At 50.0% G+C, this 16,540-nt stretch overlaps 1 protein-coding gene across 1 annotated transcript in view; it reads left to right on the top strand.

Annotated features, from left to right (window-relative positions):
* The window catches only part of LOC127046810 (uncharacterized), a 278,001-nt gene that overhangs the window by 204,974 nt on the left and 56,487 nt on the right, over positions 1–16,540 (top strand). The window lies entirely within an intron of this gene.

The following is a 16,540-nucleotide window of genomic DNA, read 5'->3' as shown; positions in this document are numbered from 1 at the left end:
CCTGTTAAGATGTCTCCAAAGTTGGTGTGAGAGCCCAAGGCTAAGTAGCTGTTCATCCATCCTGAGATGATGTGGGAGTTCCTGGTACTGGCAGAGGTACTCTCCCATTCTGCCCACTTGGTGAATGGAGAGCGTGCAGCACAGCCCAGAGGATTTCTGCTATGTAGTCAGTGGCAGTGCATCCCGTATCTGTGAACAGTGGCAAGTGTGGCATTTCTCGTACTTTGATGATAGTTTGTTGGCTCCATTCTGAAGCTAGATGTTAGGTGGAGGACTATTGGGTAAGACTGGTAACCTTACAAGTTTTCTTGGCATCAATGTGCTTGTAATAATTCTTATGGTGTGATTTAAGATGTGTGCCTCCTAATCCAGTGTGGGCAGAATTTAACCGAACTGGGGTAAACTATTCGCCAACTGAGTCGCAGAAAGTGAGCTGCAGCATATACGGTATTTGCACATTGTCTCACCAGATGGACCTTACCAGTTTGTTTAGGAGAGAGTTTCTGTTTTTGATCTTCTGAGCTACTTTAATGAGATTGTATTTGTACATGAGCATGTGATTTAGGTGTGACATACCACAGTGAAATCCCAACTAATGAGTGGCTGTATCACCCCTGTCCTGTAACCTGGGGTGCCCTTTACAATGCCTTGCTGCTGTAGCCTCCAACCTGGACTGCTCACAAACAGTCTCCAGAATGTAAGTTACTCCCAGCTTATGTCTGTGTGTGCTGAAGCCAGCCAGCCACACCTTGGCTCTTACCAGGCTTAAAAATTATCACAGAGTGACCCCAACACACCCCCAGTCCCAGATTTTCTCCCAGAAATGTAAATGCAAATTAAGGCAAGCACACATTCCTTTCTTTGTTTATGTCAGACCTGACTTCTGCCTAGGCAGGGATCTAGAATTTGGAACATGAATCTTATAACTTCACATACAATGTCACCACTCATACTTTACCAAGACAATATCGACAAGCAAATCATGAGTTTTCAAATGATATCTTACAAGGCATACTTTGCACAAATATCATTACAATAGCATGCAGGGTGTGAATTCAGAGATGTCTTTCGTCACACTACAGTTATCCCAAACGCTCTGGCTTTGGATCATGTGCCTCCTGCTGATCATTCAAAAAGATGTTAAGTTCAAGTTGTTTCTGAACCCACAGAAGTAAGACAAAGCATGCTGACGTGGTCTTTGATGTACTTGGTTTCAGTCTCTATTTCTTGCAATAATCACCTATGGTAGCCATATCATTGTTCAGGTGGTCTCTTGAGACAAGCAAATATTGTTGGTGTGCATGGAGTGCCTGGGGATGGTGTTTGGTAGATCATCGGTGAATACATTAAATAAAGTTGGTGCCAGTAACAAGCCTTGCAGGAGTCTGTTCTTCTGCAATCTCCAAGTGTTGGTTTTGTGACTCAGAGCCACCAGGAAATGTCTGCCTCAAAGCATCAGCTCAGTGATGGAAAGACAGCCCTCGAGGATAAAATCTTTTATTTACCCACAGAATGGGTACAGAAAAGGCAATGTCAGTAAAAGCATCATACACACATTGCCTTCTCCAAAGTAACTCACTCCTGCCCTGGAAAAGAGACCTCCACTAGATGTGAGTGTTGTTCAACTCATGGTTCAATCATCCCTTAGCACCTCTATTGAGATTTGCAGTGCTGTTAGTGGTTTCAGTAATGTGGACATCTTCCACTTTAGAAAGCTGTACTAAGATTATGAAATAATTTCATTCAAACTACTGAACAGACATCAGATGATAATGGCTTTTGTTCTCTAACCTTCCTTGATAGAAAACCAGCTAGTTATCTTAGGTGCCTGTACATGAATGCAAGAAGCTTAGGAAACAAGCAGGAAGAATTGGAAGTTCTAGCACAGTCAAGGACTATGATGTGATTGGAATAACAGAGACTTGATGGGGTAACTCACATGAATGGAGCACTGTCATGGATGGGTATAAACTGTTCAGGAAGGACAGGCGGGGAGAAAAGGTGGAGGAGTTGCACTGTATGTAAGGGAGAAGTAGGATTGCCTCCAATATGAAACTGGAGAAAAGCCTGTTGGGAGTCTTTGGGTTAAGTTTAAAGGCAAGAGCAACAAGGGTGATGTTGTTGTGGGTGTCTGCTATAGACCACCAGACCAGGAGGATGAGGTAGACGAGGCTTACTTCAGACAACTAAGAGAAGTTTCCAGATCACAGGCCCTGGTTCTCATGGGGGACTTCAATAATCCTGACAACTGCTGGGAGAGCAATACAGCACTGCACAGACAATCCAGGAAGTTTTTGGAGAGTGTCGCACCAGGAAGTTGTCCCCAAGTACTGGAGGAACCAACTAGGGGGTGTGGTCCTCTTGATCTGCTGCTCACAAACAGGGAAGAATTGGTAGGGGAAGTAAAAGTGGGTGGTAATGTGAGCAGCAGTGACCATGAGATGGTCGAGTTCGGGATCCTGACAAAAGGAAAAAAGGAGAGTAGCAAAATATGGACCCTGGACTTCAGAAAAGCAGGTTTTGACTCCCTCAGGGAACTGATGGGCAGGATCCCCTGGGAGGCTAATATGAGGGGGAAAGGAGTCTAGGAGAGCTGGCTGTATTTTAAAGAAGTCTTATTGAGGAAACAAGAACAAACCATCCCGATGTGCAGAAAGAATAGCAAATATGGCAGTGGACCAGCTTTGCTTAACAGAGAACTCTTTGGTGATCTTAAACACAAAAAAGAAGCTTACAATAAGTGGAAACTTGGACAGATGACTAGTGAGGATTAAAAAAAATATTGCTAGAGCATGCAGGGGTGTAATCAGGAAGGCCAAAGCACAATTGGAGTTGCAGCTAGCAAAGGATGTGAAGGATAACAAGGGGTTCTACAGGTATGTTAGCAACAAGAAGAAGGTCAGGGAAAGTTTTGGACCCTTACTGAATGGGGGAGGCAACCTAGTGACAGATGATGTGGAAAAAGCTGAAGCATTCAATGCTTTTTTTGCCTCGGTCTTCAAAGATGAGTTCAGCTCCCTGACTGCTGCACTGGGCAGCAAAGTATGGGAAGGAGGTGAGCAGCCCTGAGTGGTGAAAGAACAGGTTAAGGACTATTTAGAAAAGTTAGACATGCACAAGTCCATGGGTCCGGATCTAATGCATCCAAGGATGCTGAGGGAGTTGGCTAATGTGATTGCAGAGCTACTGGTCATTATCTTTGAAAATTCGTGGTGATCAGGAGAGGTCCTGGACGATTGGAAAAAGACAAATATAGTGCCTATATTAAAAAAGGGATAAAGGTGAATCTGGGGAACTACAGACCTCAGTCCCTGGAAAAATCATGCAGCAGGTCCTCAAGGAATCCATTTTGAAGCACTTGGAGTAGAGGAAGGTGATCAGAACAGTCAGCATGGATTTATCAAGGGCAAGTCATACCTGACCAACCTGATTGCCTTCTATGATGAGATAACTGACTCTGTGGATGTGGGGAAAGCGGTGGACATGTTATATCTTGACTTTAGTGAAGCTTTTGCCACGGTCTCCCACAGTGTTCTTGCCAGTAAGTTAAAGAAGTATGGATTGGATGAATGGACTATAAGGTGGATAGAAAGCTGGCTAGATGGTTGGGCTCAATGTCTAGTTGGCAGCCAGTATCAAGTCAAGTGCCCCAGGGGTCAGTCCTGGGGCCAATTTTGTTCAATATCTTCATTGATGATCTTGATAATGTGATGGATTGTAGCATCAGCAAGTTTGAGGATGACACTAATCTGGGGGGAGAGATAGATATGCTGGAGGGTAGCGATAGGGTCCAGAGTGACCTAGACAAATTGGAAGATTGGGCCAAAAGAAATCTGATGAGGTTCAACAAGGACAAGTACAGAGGCCTGCACTTAGGATGGAAGAATCCCATGCACTGCTGCAGGCTGGGAACCGACTGGTGAAGCAGCTGTTCTGTGGAAAAGGACCTGGGGATTACAGTGGATGAAAAGTTGGATATGAGTCAACAGTGTGCTCTTGTTGCCAAGAAGGCTAATGGCATATTGGATTGCATTAGTAGGAGGATTGCCAGCAGATCGAGGGAAGTGATTATTCACCTCTATTTGGCATTGGTGAGGCCACATCTAGAGTATTACATCCAGTTTTGGGCCCCCAACTACAGAAAGAATGTGGACAAATTGGAAAGAATCCAGCGGAGGGCAACAAAAATTAATATTGAGCTGGAGCACATGGCTTACGAGGAGAGGCTGAGGGAACTGGGCTTATTTAGTCTGCAGAAGAGAAGAGTGAGGTGGGATTTGATAGCAGCCTTAAATTACCTGAAGGGCGGTTCCAAAAAGGATGGCTAGGCTATTCTCAGTGGTGGCAGATGACAGAACAAGGAGCAATGGTCTCAAGTTGCAGTGGGCGAGGTCTAGGTTGGATATTAGGAAAAAACTATTTCACTAGGAGGGTGGTGAAGCATTGGAATGGGTTACCTAGGGAAGCGATGGAAACTCCATCCTTAGTGGTTTTTAAGGCCCGGCTTGACAAAGCCCTGGCTAAGATGATTTAGTTGGGGTTGTCCCTGCTTTGAGCAGGGGGTGGGACTAGATGACCTCCTGAGGTCCCTTCCAACCCTAATCTTCTATGGTTCTATGATTCTTGGACTGTTTGGATTAGAACTGATAATCAAGAGTTGAAAGGTACTTTAGCTGAATAAAACAGCTACCCTAAAAGTGGGACTTTATCTCAATACTGTTGAACTTCAGACACATTCTGTGCCTGTGACCTGAAGCTGGGTTAGAACCAATGCCCAACTATATAGGTGAAAAGTAGTGTACTATCTGCCAACTATTTGTCTATATGAAATGAGTTGCATCTGAAGAAGTGAGGCTTTTTACTCATGAAAGCTTATGCCCAAATAAATTGGTTAGTCTTTATGGTGCCACAGGACTCCTTGTTGTTTTTGTGGATACAGACTAACATGGCTACCCACTGATACATGTAATGAGTGAGTGAATCTTAGTTTGGTTCCAAGTTTTCCAGGAGTTCATGTAAAATAAATAAATGAATCACCATCAGAATGAATCACATGACACAATGAATGAATCACGACGGACACAAATTGACCTGCTCACTAGTTTTAGCAGAGAGGCTAAAGCATGAAGTGGACAGTGAAGCTGGACTCCTTCTTCTGTCTATGGGTGGTCCCTCTAAGTCAAAATTTTGGAATATTAGTGGTCAGTGCTGGAGAAAATGTCACTGCATGCAGCCTTTGCAGCTGTATCTGTTCTGTAGAAGGGAACTTCCCCCAAATACAGTAATAGTAACCATCTTTTGATAATTGACACATAGGTTCAAACGCACCCCTAGTATAACCATCACTTCAGTGGAGTTCACTAGGTGATAACGCAGCCCATAAAGTCAAACTGCCCATTTTCATCTGCAATATTTTTGCATTTGGCTTCATCTCTTCAGCAGAGAATACTTCAGTTTCAAGAGGTGTCAACCCAGTAACTTTGGTCAGTTAAAATGCCAGTTTATGTACCAGAGAGACAAAGCTTTTCTCTCTCACCAACAGAAGTTGGTCCAATAAAAGATATTACCTCACCCACTTTGTGTCTCTAATATTCTGGGACCAACATGGCTACACCTACACTGCACACAGTTTATGTACCAATTTATAATCACTAGATGGTGCTCTTGCTTCACATCCAGACCACTGAAAAATTGCTGCACGTGCCCCATATTGGCACGAAACCAGTGTATTTGAATGTGGGTTATCTGGTTTCCGCTGCAACCCCACACTACCCAGCAAAGTGGAAAATCTACACATGTGGTGAGATGCATGAAAGAAATAAAACCTCACAGTCTCCACAAGAAGCTAGTTGATTCTCTCATGTTAAAACAGCCACCAAAAGAGAAAATCTGTCTTGCTATATAGGATTATGAGGAACATAGGCTGTGCCATATGGACAACTCCAACTTTTCAGGATTGAAAACACCATGGGTCTAGAATTCATCTACTCTGTTGTATTAAGTTCTATCATGCCTAGTCCAAATGTGATAATATTTTCTGGAAAGTCATGGTTAAACCCATTGGATTATACCCTGCCTAAGCATAACTGATAACTCAACATTTGAAAATATAAATCAGTACTCTTTCTTAACATTGGTCCAGAAGAGAGGGGACCTTGAAGCCTGGCACTTGTCATGCTACTGTACAGGGCTGATCAGTGCTCATTTCTCTTTCTTTCATGTGCGTACTCGGATTTGATCCTGGAGAAACTCCAGGTGGGGAGATCTGAATGGTATTGTTCCTTCCCCCAGCTAACTCAGTACAGCTCTGTAATCTGGTACCAAGACAGAACCCTGCAGAAGTCTGGCCTCTTCAGAGTCTTGGGGTATGTCTACATTACCTGCTGGATCAGCGGGTAGCGATCGGTTTATCGGGGGTCAATATATTGCGTCTCATCTAGATGCGATATATAGATCCCCGAACGCGCTCCCGTTGACTCTGGAACTCCACCAGAGTGAGCGGCAGTAGCGGAGTCGACAGGAGGAGCCGCGGCCATTGATCCCGCGCCGTGAGGACGGGAGGTAAGTCGAAATAAGATACTTCGACTTCAGCTACGCTATTCACGTAGCTGAAGTTCCGTATCTTACATTGACCCCGCCCCCTAGTGTAGACCAGGCCTTGCTGGCAGAACAGCTAGGAAGTTCTGAACTGTTCCAGTACTTTTTGGTGATGGCTCACCACTGTCCTGCTCTCTGGCATTAGGTGAGGAGGTACTGAAGACATTTTACAATGCTTGCTACCTGGGTGGGGCACCCTGAGAAACTGTGAAGGTGTGAAAATGGAAAGAGATAGTCCTGTGCTGACAGGAGAGAAAGTAACTTGTGGTGCTGAGAGGGACCCTGCAGATCCCCAGTCTCTAGTACCTGGAGATGAACTTGGTACTGCTACTCAAGGAAGAAAGTGGAGCTTTAAAAAGCATGCATGTTGTCATTTCTCACACACTGTTCTCCAAAATCCTGAGAGTTGCAGTAGTAAAATCCCAGGAGTTCAGGACTGAAAAAATGCTACCAGACACCCCACTCCATTTGTAATTATATTCTCTAATTTTGCCTTACTAAGAGGACACAAAAATCTCTGTACCTTTCATTCAGTCTGACTCTCCTATCCTGACAGGCAGCAGAACTTCACCTGGCAAGCTGGCATAATTATAATTCAGCTGAGTGCCACAGGTGACTCCAGTGAATCTCACAGAGAAGTTTCTGATGAATTAAGGGCCAAATTTTCAAAAAAACTCAGAACCAAGCAGTTTCCATTGTTCTCAGTAGAACTGCTGGCAGGGGTGCCATTTCAGATTTTTTTTTTGAAGGGGTGCAACTTTAACTATGATTCCAGGTGCTACTTAGGCACTTGAAAACTCTAGTTTTTTTTGTGAGATAACTTAGCAATTAGCTGATAGGAGCACTGTATCTAACTCCTATATAAAAGGAAGGAAAATAAATATTAGACCTCCTCAGCCCTAATACCAACATGTTCTGACATCTTGTGGCAAGTCACTTAAGGGACACTGGTGATGTTTAAAATTTTAATGTATATTCTTACTTTGTTACTAACTCTGTAAAGAGACTACGTCAGGACTTCTGGGTTCTATCTCAGCTCTGGGAGGGGAGTGGGGTCTAGTGGGTTACAGTGGGGGAAGAGGGGCAGATACATCTGTTTTCTATATAAGAACAGAATGGCCATACTGAGTAAGACAAGTGATCCATCTAGCCCAGTATCCTGTCTTCCGACAGTAGCCAATACCAGGTGCTCCAGAGGGAATGAACAGAACAGGCAATAATCAAGTGATTCATCCCATCACCCACTCCCAGCTTCTGGCAAACAGAGGCTAGGGATGCAGAACATGGTGTTGGAGCCCTGCCCACCCTGGCTAATAGCCATTGTTAGACCTATATTCCATGAACTTATCTATTTTTTTTTAACCCTGTTATAGTTTTGGCCTTCACAACATCCCCTGGCAAAGAGTTCCACCGGTTGACTGTGAAGAAATACTTTCTTTTCTTTTAAATCTGCTGCCTGTTCATTTTATTGGGTGACCTCAGGTTTTTGTGGTATGTGAAGGAGTAAATATTTCCTTATTCAATTTTTCCACACCATTCATGATTTTATAGACCTCTATCATAGTCCCCCTTAGTCATCTCTTTTCCAAGATGAAAACTCCCAGTCTTTTTAATCTCTCCTCAGATAGAAGCTGTTACATACCCCTAATCACTTCTATTGCCCTGCTGTGTATCTTTTCAAATCCAATATATCGTTTTGGTGATGGGGTGACCAAATCTGCACACAGTATTCAGTATGTGGGCGTACCATGGATTTCTATAGCGGCAATATGGTATTTACTGTCTTATCTATCCCTTTCCTAATGATTCCCAGTGTTCTGTTAGCTTTTTTGATTGTCACTGCACATTGAGCAGATATTTTCAGAGAACTATTCACAATGACTCCAAGATCTCTTTCTTGATTAGTAACACCTAATTTAGACCTCATTATTTTATATGTATAGTTGGGATTATATTTTGCCATGTGCATTACTTCACGTTTATCAACATTGAATTTCATCTGCTATTGTGTTGCCCAGCCACTCAGTTTTGTGAGATCCTTTTGCAACTCTTTGCAATCAGTTTTGGACTTAATTATCTTGAGTAATTTTGTATCATTTGCAAATTTTGCCACCTCACTGGTTACCTCCTTTTCCAGGTCATTTGTGAATATGTTGAACAGTATTGTCCCAGTACAGACCCCTGGGGGATGCCACTATTTACTTCTCTCCATTCTCACCATTTATTTCTACCCTTTGTTTCCTATCTTTTAACTGGAATGCCTGGCACAGCTTTAAGGATCATCCAGCTATCCTTAAGCCTTTTGTTAACTTAATCATCCTGCTTCGGTTCATAAACAAACTCCCTGCCAAAAAGGCAGAAGCTGGGAGCAGTACAGAACTCATCAGGTATCACACTCAAGCTGTGTTGCAGTTGAGAACTCTCTCTGGGGCTAGGCCATGTGTTGTGAACAGATCTCAGGTACAAAACTTGCAGGGGAGGGGAGCTAGAGCCCTCCCATCCCCTCAAATAGTGCTCTGACTGCTGTGGTGAAATGATTTTGTGAAAAAAGACGGTTACTCACCTTTGTAACTGTTGTTCTTCGAGATGTGTTGCTCATATCCATTCCAGTTAGGTGTGTGCACTGCGCGTGCACGTTTGCCGGAAACTTTTTACCCTAGCAACTCCAGTGGGCCGGCAGGTCGCCCCCTAGAGTGGCGCCACTATGGCACGCGATATATACCCCTGCCGGCCGGCCCGCCCGCTCCTCAGTTCCTTCTTGCCGGCTACTCCGACAGTGGGGAAGGAGGGCGGGTGTGGAATGGATATGAGCAACACATCTCGAAGAACAACAGTTACAAAGGTGAGTATGTCTTTTCTTCTTCGAGTGATTGCTCATATCCATTCCAGTTAGGTGAATCCCAAGCCTTACCTAGGCGGTGGGGTCGGAGTGAGAAGTCGCGGCATGGAGCACTGCAGAGCCAAAGGCCGCGTCATCTCTGGACTGCTGGACCAGGGCATAATGGGAAGCGAATGTGTGGACCGATGATCAGGTCGCCGCCCTACAAATGTCTTGGATTAGCACGCGGGCAAGGAAAGCCAGCGATGACGCCTGTGCCCTGGTAGAGTGTGCAGTCACACGGCCCGCAGGAATGTGGGCCAAGTCATAACAGGTCCTGATACAAGAGGTTACCCAGGAAGATATCCTCTGCAAGGAAATCGGTAGTCCCTTGACCCAGTCCGCTACCGCCACGAAGAGCTGGGGGGATTTGCAGAATGGTTTGGTCCTGTCCACATAAAACGCTAGCGCCCGACGGACATCTAGAGAGTGGAGTTGTTGCTCCCTGCGGGACGAATGGGGCTTTGGGAAAAAGACAGGGAGGAAGATCTCCTGGTTAATGTGAAAAGCTGAGACCACCTTGGGTAGAAAGGCAGGGTGTGGCCTCAGCTGCACCTTGTCTTTATGGAAGACCGTATACGGGGGATCTACCGTGAGGGCCCGGAGTTCCGAAACCCGTGTAGCTGAGGTGATGGCCACTAGGAAGGTGGTCTTCCAGGAGAGGTAGAGCAGGGAGCAAGACGCTAACAGCTCAAATGGAGGGCCCATGAGCCAAGTTAGAACCAGGTTGAGATCCCATGAAGGGGCAGGAGGGTGGATCTGTGGATAGAGACGTTCCAGCCCCTTCAGGAATCTCGCCACCATAGGGTGGGACAAGACAGAACGGCCGTCCCCTCCGGGATGAAACGTGGAGATAGCCGCTAGGTGAACGCGAAGGGACGATATCGCCAGATCCTGGGCCTTGAGGGACCAGATGTAGTCCAGAATAGTGGCGATGGGAACCTCCGTAGGGAGAAAACCCTTCTCTGAACACCAACAGGAGAAACGCTTCCACTTAGCTGAGTAAGTAGCCCTGGTGGAAGGCTTCCTACTGCCCAGGAGAATCTCCCGAACTGGGGTAGAGCAGCGTAACTCAGAGCCGATCAACCACGCAGGAGCCATGCCATAAGGTGCAGAGACCGAAGGTCCGGGTGACAGAGCCTGCCATGGTCCTGGGTGATCAGGTCCAAATGAAGGGGCTGGGCAACTGGGTTGGCTATTGAGAGGTCCAGCAACATGGGGTACCAATGTTGCCTGGCCCACGCTGGAGCTATCATAATCATGCGAGCTCTGTCCCTGCGCACCTTGAGGAGGACCTTGTGTACCAGCGGAAAGGGAGGGAACGCGTAAAACAGATGGGTCGCCCATGGGATAAGGAAGGCATCCGCTATTGACCCGGGCTCCCGACCCTGAAAGGAGCAGAATGTCTGGCATTTCCTTTTCTCCCTGGACGCAAAGAGGTCCATCCGGGGACGACTCCACCTCTGGAAGAGTGAGAGGGCGACGTCCGGGCGGAGGGACCACTCGTGTGAGCAGAAGGAGCTGCTCAGTCGATCCGCTAGAGTGTTTCGTACTCCCGGGAGATAGGAGGCCGAAAGGTGAATGGCATGGGCTCTACAAAATTCCCAGAGCCGCATCACCTTGTGACATAGGGGAGAGGACCTGGTGCTGCCCTGCTTGTTGATATAGAACATGGTCGTCATGTTGTCGGTGAACACCGCGACACAACGACCTTGAAGGTGATGGACGAACGCTTGACAAGCAAGACGGACCGCTCTCAACTCCCGAATGTTGATGTGGAGATCCAGCTTCCGAGGGGACCACAGGCCCTGAGTCCTCAGAGCGCCGCTGTGCGCCCCCCAGCCCAGATCTGAGGCGTCTGTCGTCAGGGATGCCGAGGGTTGGGGCGGATGGAACGGGAACCCTGCACAAACTACGGACTGGTCCAGCCACCACCAGAGGGAGTCCAGTACCCCTTGGGGGATGGTGACAACTGTGTCCAATGAATGTCTGGCCGGCCGGTACTGCGCGATCAGCCAAGATTGAAGAGGCCTCATGCGGAGTCGAGCATACGTTGTCACGAACGTACAGGCCGCCATATGGCCCAGGAGGGCCAGACGTTCTTACAGAAGTCAGCAGGGCTGCCTGCAAGCGCAGAATGATGGCCGATAGCGACTGGAACCTGGGCAAGGGTAGCAAGGCCCTGGCCAGGGTAGAGTCCAGAAAGGCCCCGATGAACTCTATCCTCTGCGTGGGGAGCAGAGTAGACTTGTCCACGTTGACCACGAGGCCTAGGGCAACAAAGAGGCTGCTGATCCTGCGGACGTGGTCGCGGACCTGCAGCTCCGATGTGTCCCGGACCAGCCAGTCGTCGAGGTAGGGGAACACGTGAATGCAGCTGCGCCGAAGATATGCGATGACGACTGCCATGCATTTCGTGAACACCCTCGGGGCCGTAGAGAGGCCAAACGGGAGGACCGCAACTTGATAATGTTGGCGGTCGACCACAAAGCGAAGGAAACGCCTGTGCTGTGGAAATATGGCGATATGGAAGTAAGCGTCCTGCATGTCGAGGGCGGCGTACCAGTCTCCAGGATCCAGCGATGGGATGATGGTCCCAAGGGATACCATGCGGAACTTCAAATTCACCATATACTTGTTGAGTTCTCGCAGGTCGAGGATAGGCCTGAGGCCCCCCTTGGGCTTGGGGATCAGAAAGTAGCGGGAATAAAACCCCTTGCCCTTCTCGCTCTCTGGAACCTCCTCTATGGCTCCCTTGTCAAGGAGCGTCTGTACCTCCTGACGGAGGAATTGCTCGTGAGAGGGGTCCCTGAAGAGGGGCGAGGGGTGGGGTGCGATGAAAACTGCAGGCTGTAACCGGCCTGTACAGTGCGCAAGACCTAATGGTCCGATGTTATTTGGGTCCACGCCTGGAGGAAAAATGAAAGACGGTTGGAAAACTGCGGGGAAGGATCCGAAGGGGAAACTGGTACTGCGCCCTCGGGCGCACCTTCAAAATGAAGGCTTGGGTCCGGGTGGGGCCTTGGAGGAGCCCTGGTTTTGCCCCGCTTGGCCACCCGACTGTCTGCGCCTACTGTTCCTGCTGCGGCGCCTATTAAGGTCCTGCCGCGGGCGGAACTGAGGATACGGCTGACGTTGCTGCTGCAGGTTCTGATGCCGGAAGGGCCTCCGCTGCGTCGCAGGCGTATGCATCCCCAAAGACCGTATGATGACTCGATTGTCTTTAAGGTCCTTTAGTCTGGGGTCTGTCTTATCGGAAAACAGGCCCTGGCCTTCGAAGGGGAGGTCCTGGATGGTATGCTGGAGCTCTGGCGGAAGGCCAGAGACCTGGAGCCAGGAAATGCGGCACATCGTAACCCCTGAGGCAAGGGTCCGAGCGGCCGAGTCCGCAGCATCTAAGGAGACTTGCAGCGAGGTCCTTGCGACCTTTTTGCCGTCGTCAAGAATGGTGGTATATTCCTGACGTGCATCCTGCGGTAACAGCTCTTTAAATTTGCCCGCCGCTACCCAGGAGTTAAAAGAGTAGCGGCTAAGGAGAGCCTGCTGGTTTGAGACCCTGAGCTGTAGCGCCCCCGCTGAATAGACCTTACGGCCTAGGAGGTCCATCCGCCTCGCCTCCTTAGACTTGGGCACCGGGGCCTCTTGACCATGGCGCTCCCTATCGTTCACCGACTGGACCACAAGGGAGCACGATGTCGGGTGAACGTGCAAGTACTCATAGCCCTTGGAGGGGGCCATGTACTTTCTTTCCACGCCTCGAGCGGTTGGAGGGATGGATGCCGGTGACTGCCAGATAGTGGTGGCGTTGGCCTGAATAGTCCTGATGAAGGGTAGGGCCACTCTGGTGGGAGCATCGGTGGAGAGGATGCTTACCACCGGGTCCTCGACCTCAGAGACTTCCTCTGCTTGTATGTCCAGGTTTTGCGCCACGCCCCTGAGGAGGTCCTGATGTTCCCTAAGATCTAGAGGGGGAGGGCTGGAGAACAAGGTACCTGCCACCGCCTCATCAGGGGAAGACGACGAGGAGACCCCTGGCAGCACAGCGTCCACGGGGGGTTCTGTCTGGGGCTGCACCTCCGGCTCTGGAGGGAGCTCTGGGTCCTGGTGGCTGGACCTGTCCTCGGCTTCCGGGGAGGGAGGGGGGCGAGACACTGTTGCCTCTGGTGGTCTGCGTTCCGCCGCTGGGCGAGGAGTAATATGTTGTGAACCCTGGGCTTGGCGGTATGCCCAGGGGGTCCAAAACCCCCACTGCTGAGGCCCTCGGTCTTGAGGCGGAGGGTCCTGAAACAGGGCCGCGTGTCTGTCCTGCCCCAGCGTATAGGCGCTCTTTGCCTGAGAGGACACGGATGGCTCCCTCGAAGGCCATGGAGGCGCCGAGCTAGGCTGATAGACCTCTCTATGTGCCGACACCGATGATCTTCTCGGTGCTGAGGATCGGTACCGTGAGTCGCACCGGTGCCGGGATCGGGACCGGGATTGGTGTGGTAGTCGGTGCCGGGATCCGGATCGGGATCTGCCTCAAGGTCGGTGCCGAGAGCGGGACCGCGATTTGCGTCCAGCGCGGTGCCGGGATGGCACTGGGGACCAGGACCTGCCACCGACGCGGTGCCGGGAGGTCGACCGGGACCGGGACCTACCACCGGCTCGGTGCCGGGAGGTCGACCGGGGAGCTGAGCGCCGAGGCGAACGGCTCCTAGAGTCTTGGTGCCGGTGGTAAGAGGAGCCAGACAGGGACCGTGCAGATGTTGACCGGCGCCGCGAGTGCGACTGGTACCGCTGAGGAGAATGGTGCCGGGACTGCGAGCGGCGCCAGGAGTGTGAGCATTCATGTCTCCAGGGCAATCGGTGCCTGGACTCCGGAGACGGCGCTCTCAGCATTGGCTTGCCTCTGGAGGTCACCTGCACCAGGGGTACCAGAGGTTGAGGCTGGGATGGCTCAGTGAGCGCTATCAAGTCCCGTGCCGAGGCGAAGGTCTCCGGCGTAGATGGGACTAACAGCTCGACCCCCGATCTCAAGGGGGAGCTAGGAGGGGCCAGACTCGACGGACCTTCCAGGCCCGGAGTCAACAGCAGCCCTGCAGGCGGTGCTGCGGCCAAGGTAGGTGCCGGGCTCTCCACTCGAGCCTGCTGAGATGATGCTGCAGACGTCGAGGGTCTTGGATCGGGTCCTGGTGCCGGGGATGGACGGTGCCGGGGAGTCTTGCCGGTGCCGGCGCGGTCCGGTGTCGGAGTAGAGGTGGCCGGTTGCGCTGCCGGTACCGGAGTCAGTGCCGCTTCCATTAGGAGAGCGCGGAGTCTTTGATCTCTCTCCTTTTTTGTGCGAGGCTTAAAGGCCTTGCAGATACGACACTTCTTGGTGATGTGCGATTCCCCCAGGCACTTCAGGCACGCGTCGTGGGGATCGCTAGTTGGCATTGGCTTCTTGCATGCCGAGCACTGCTTGAAGCCCGGCAAACCAGGCATGAGCCCGGTGCTGGGCGCCAGGAAGGGCAACAGCCCAACCCACGAATAAGTTCTGTAACTATATACAATAGACAACTAACTACTATACTACTTTAAACTGTTTTTGAAACTATTTACAACTACAACTACTAACAGTATACAAAGGAGAGCTAGGGACTTGGAGGACAGCAAGCCGCACTCCACAGTTCCAGCAACCGACACGGCGGTAAGAAGGAACTGAGGAGCGGGCGGGCCGGCAGGGGTATATATCGAGTGCCATAGTGGCGCCACTCTAGGGGGCGACCTGCCGGCCCACTGGAGTTGCTACAGTAAAAAGTTTCCAGCAAACGTGCACGCGCAGCGCGCACACCTAACTGGAATGGATATGAGCAATCACTCGAAGAAGAACTGGCCACTTCATTTAGGTGTCTAAATGGAAACTGAGCTATTTTGAAAATCTGTACCCAGCTGTGCAAGCTGAACACTTACAAATCTGGTCATAAGGTCAGACAGAAAATAGAAGAGACACAGAATCCAGGACATTCCTAAACTTGTAGCTAAGTTCAGAGGTTCTGAGGATTTTTTAACACTGAATTAAAACATAAGTGAACTTAATGCTGGTAAGAAGTCCAGGACAACACTACTAAAAACGAAAATCCTCTGTTTATACATAGGAGAAGTGTAGCAGTGCTAACTTGCTCCACTGCCCTGTCATTATGTTCCTACCTAGACCTGGAATGAAGACCATTTCAAGCGGTAGGAAGGCAGTTAATTTGTGTGGCCTCCTGGCCATTATTGACAACACGGGAGATAGTTAATACTAATGCTGTTGGTTTTGGTGATGTAAACACTTGCTCCCTAAGATCAACAGGTAGGTCCAAAGAAAAATTCATTCTTAATATTAGGGAAATCTTTATGATGTTGAGATGGTTTAGATCAGAGGCGGGCAAGCTGTGGCTCGTGGGACCCTCTTGCCTGGCCCTTGAACTCCCAGCAGGGGAGGCTAGCCCCCAACCTCTCTCCTGCTCTCTCCACCCCTGCCCCACCCACGCAGCCTCAGCTCGCCATGCTGCCTGTGCTCTGGGCAGTGGGACTGCAAGAGCCGGCAGCCTACCCCAGCACGCTAGACTGGCTGGCTCTGGCCGGGTATCACAGCTGCCAGTCCTGGTGTTCTGAGCAGCATGGTAAGAGGACAGGGAGTGTGTGTGTGGGGGGCTGGATAAGGAGCAGAGGGTCTCGGCGCGGGCAGGGGCCAGGGGGTGGTTGGATGGGGCAGAGGTTCTGGGTTGGGGGTGATCAGGGGATGGGGAACAGTGGGGGATAGGTTGGATAGGCGTGTGAGTCCCGGGGGGCCTGTCAGGGGGCAAGTGTGTGGATGGGGGCAGGGCAGTCAGGGGACAGGAAGCAGGGGGGTTGAATAGGGGGTGAGGTCTCAGGGGGGCAGTTAGGGGCGGGGGGTCTTGGGATGGGGCAGTCAGGGGACAAGGAGCAAGGGGGGTTGGATGGGTCAGGAGTTCTGAGGGGGGCAATCAGGGGGCAGGAAGTGGGAGAGGGTGGATGGAGGTGGGAGCCAGGCTGTTTTGGGAGGCACAGCCTCCCCTGCCCAGGCCTCCATACAGTTTC

The sequence above is a fragment of the Gopherus flavomarginatus genome, chromosome 1 (genome assembly GCF_025201925.1).
Source record: "Gopherus flavomarginatus isolate rGopFla2 chromosome 1, rGopFla2.mat.asm, whole genome shotgun sequence".
NCBI classification, from domain to species: Eukaryota; Metazoa; Chordata; order Testudines; family Testudinidae; genus Gopherus; species Gopherus flavomarginatus.
Note: the sequence above shows the minus strand (reverse complement) of the source record. Positions and strands in the feature narration are given on the sequence as shown.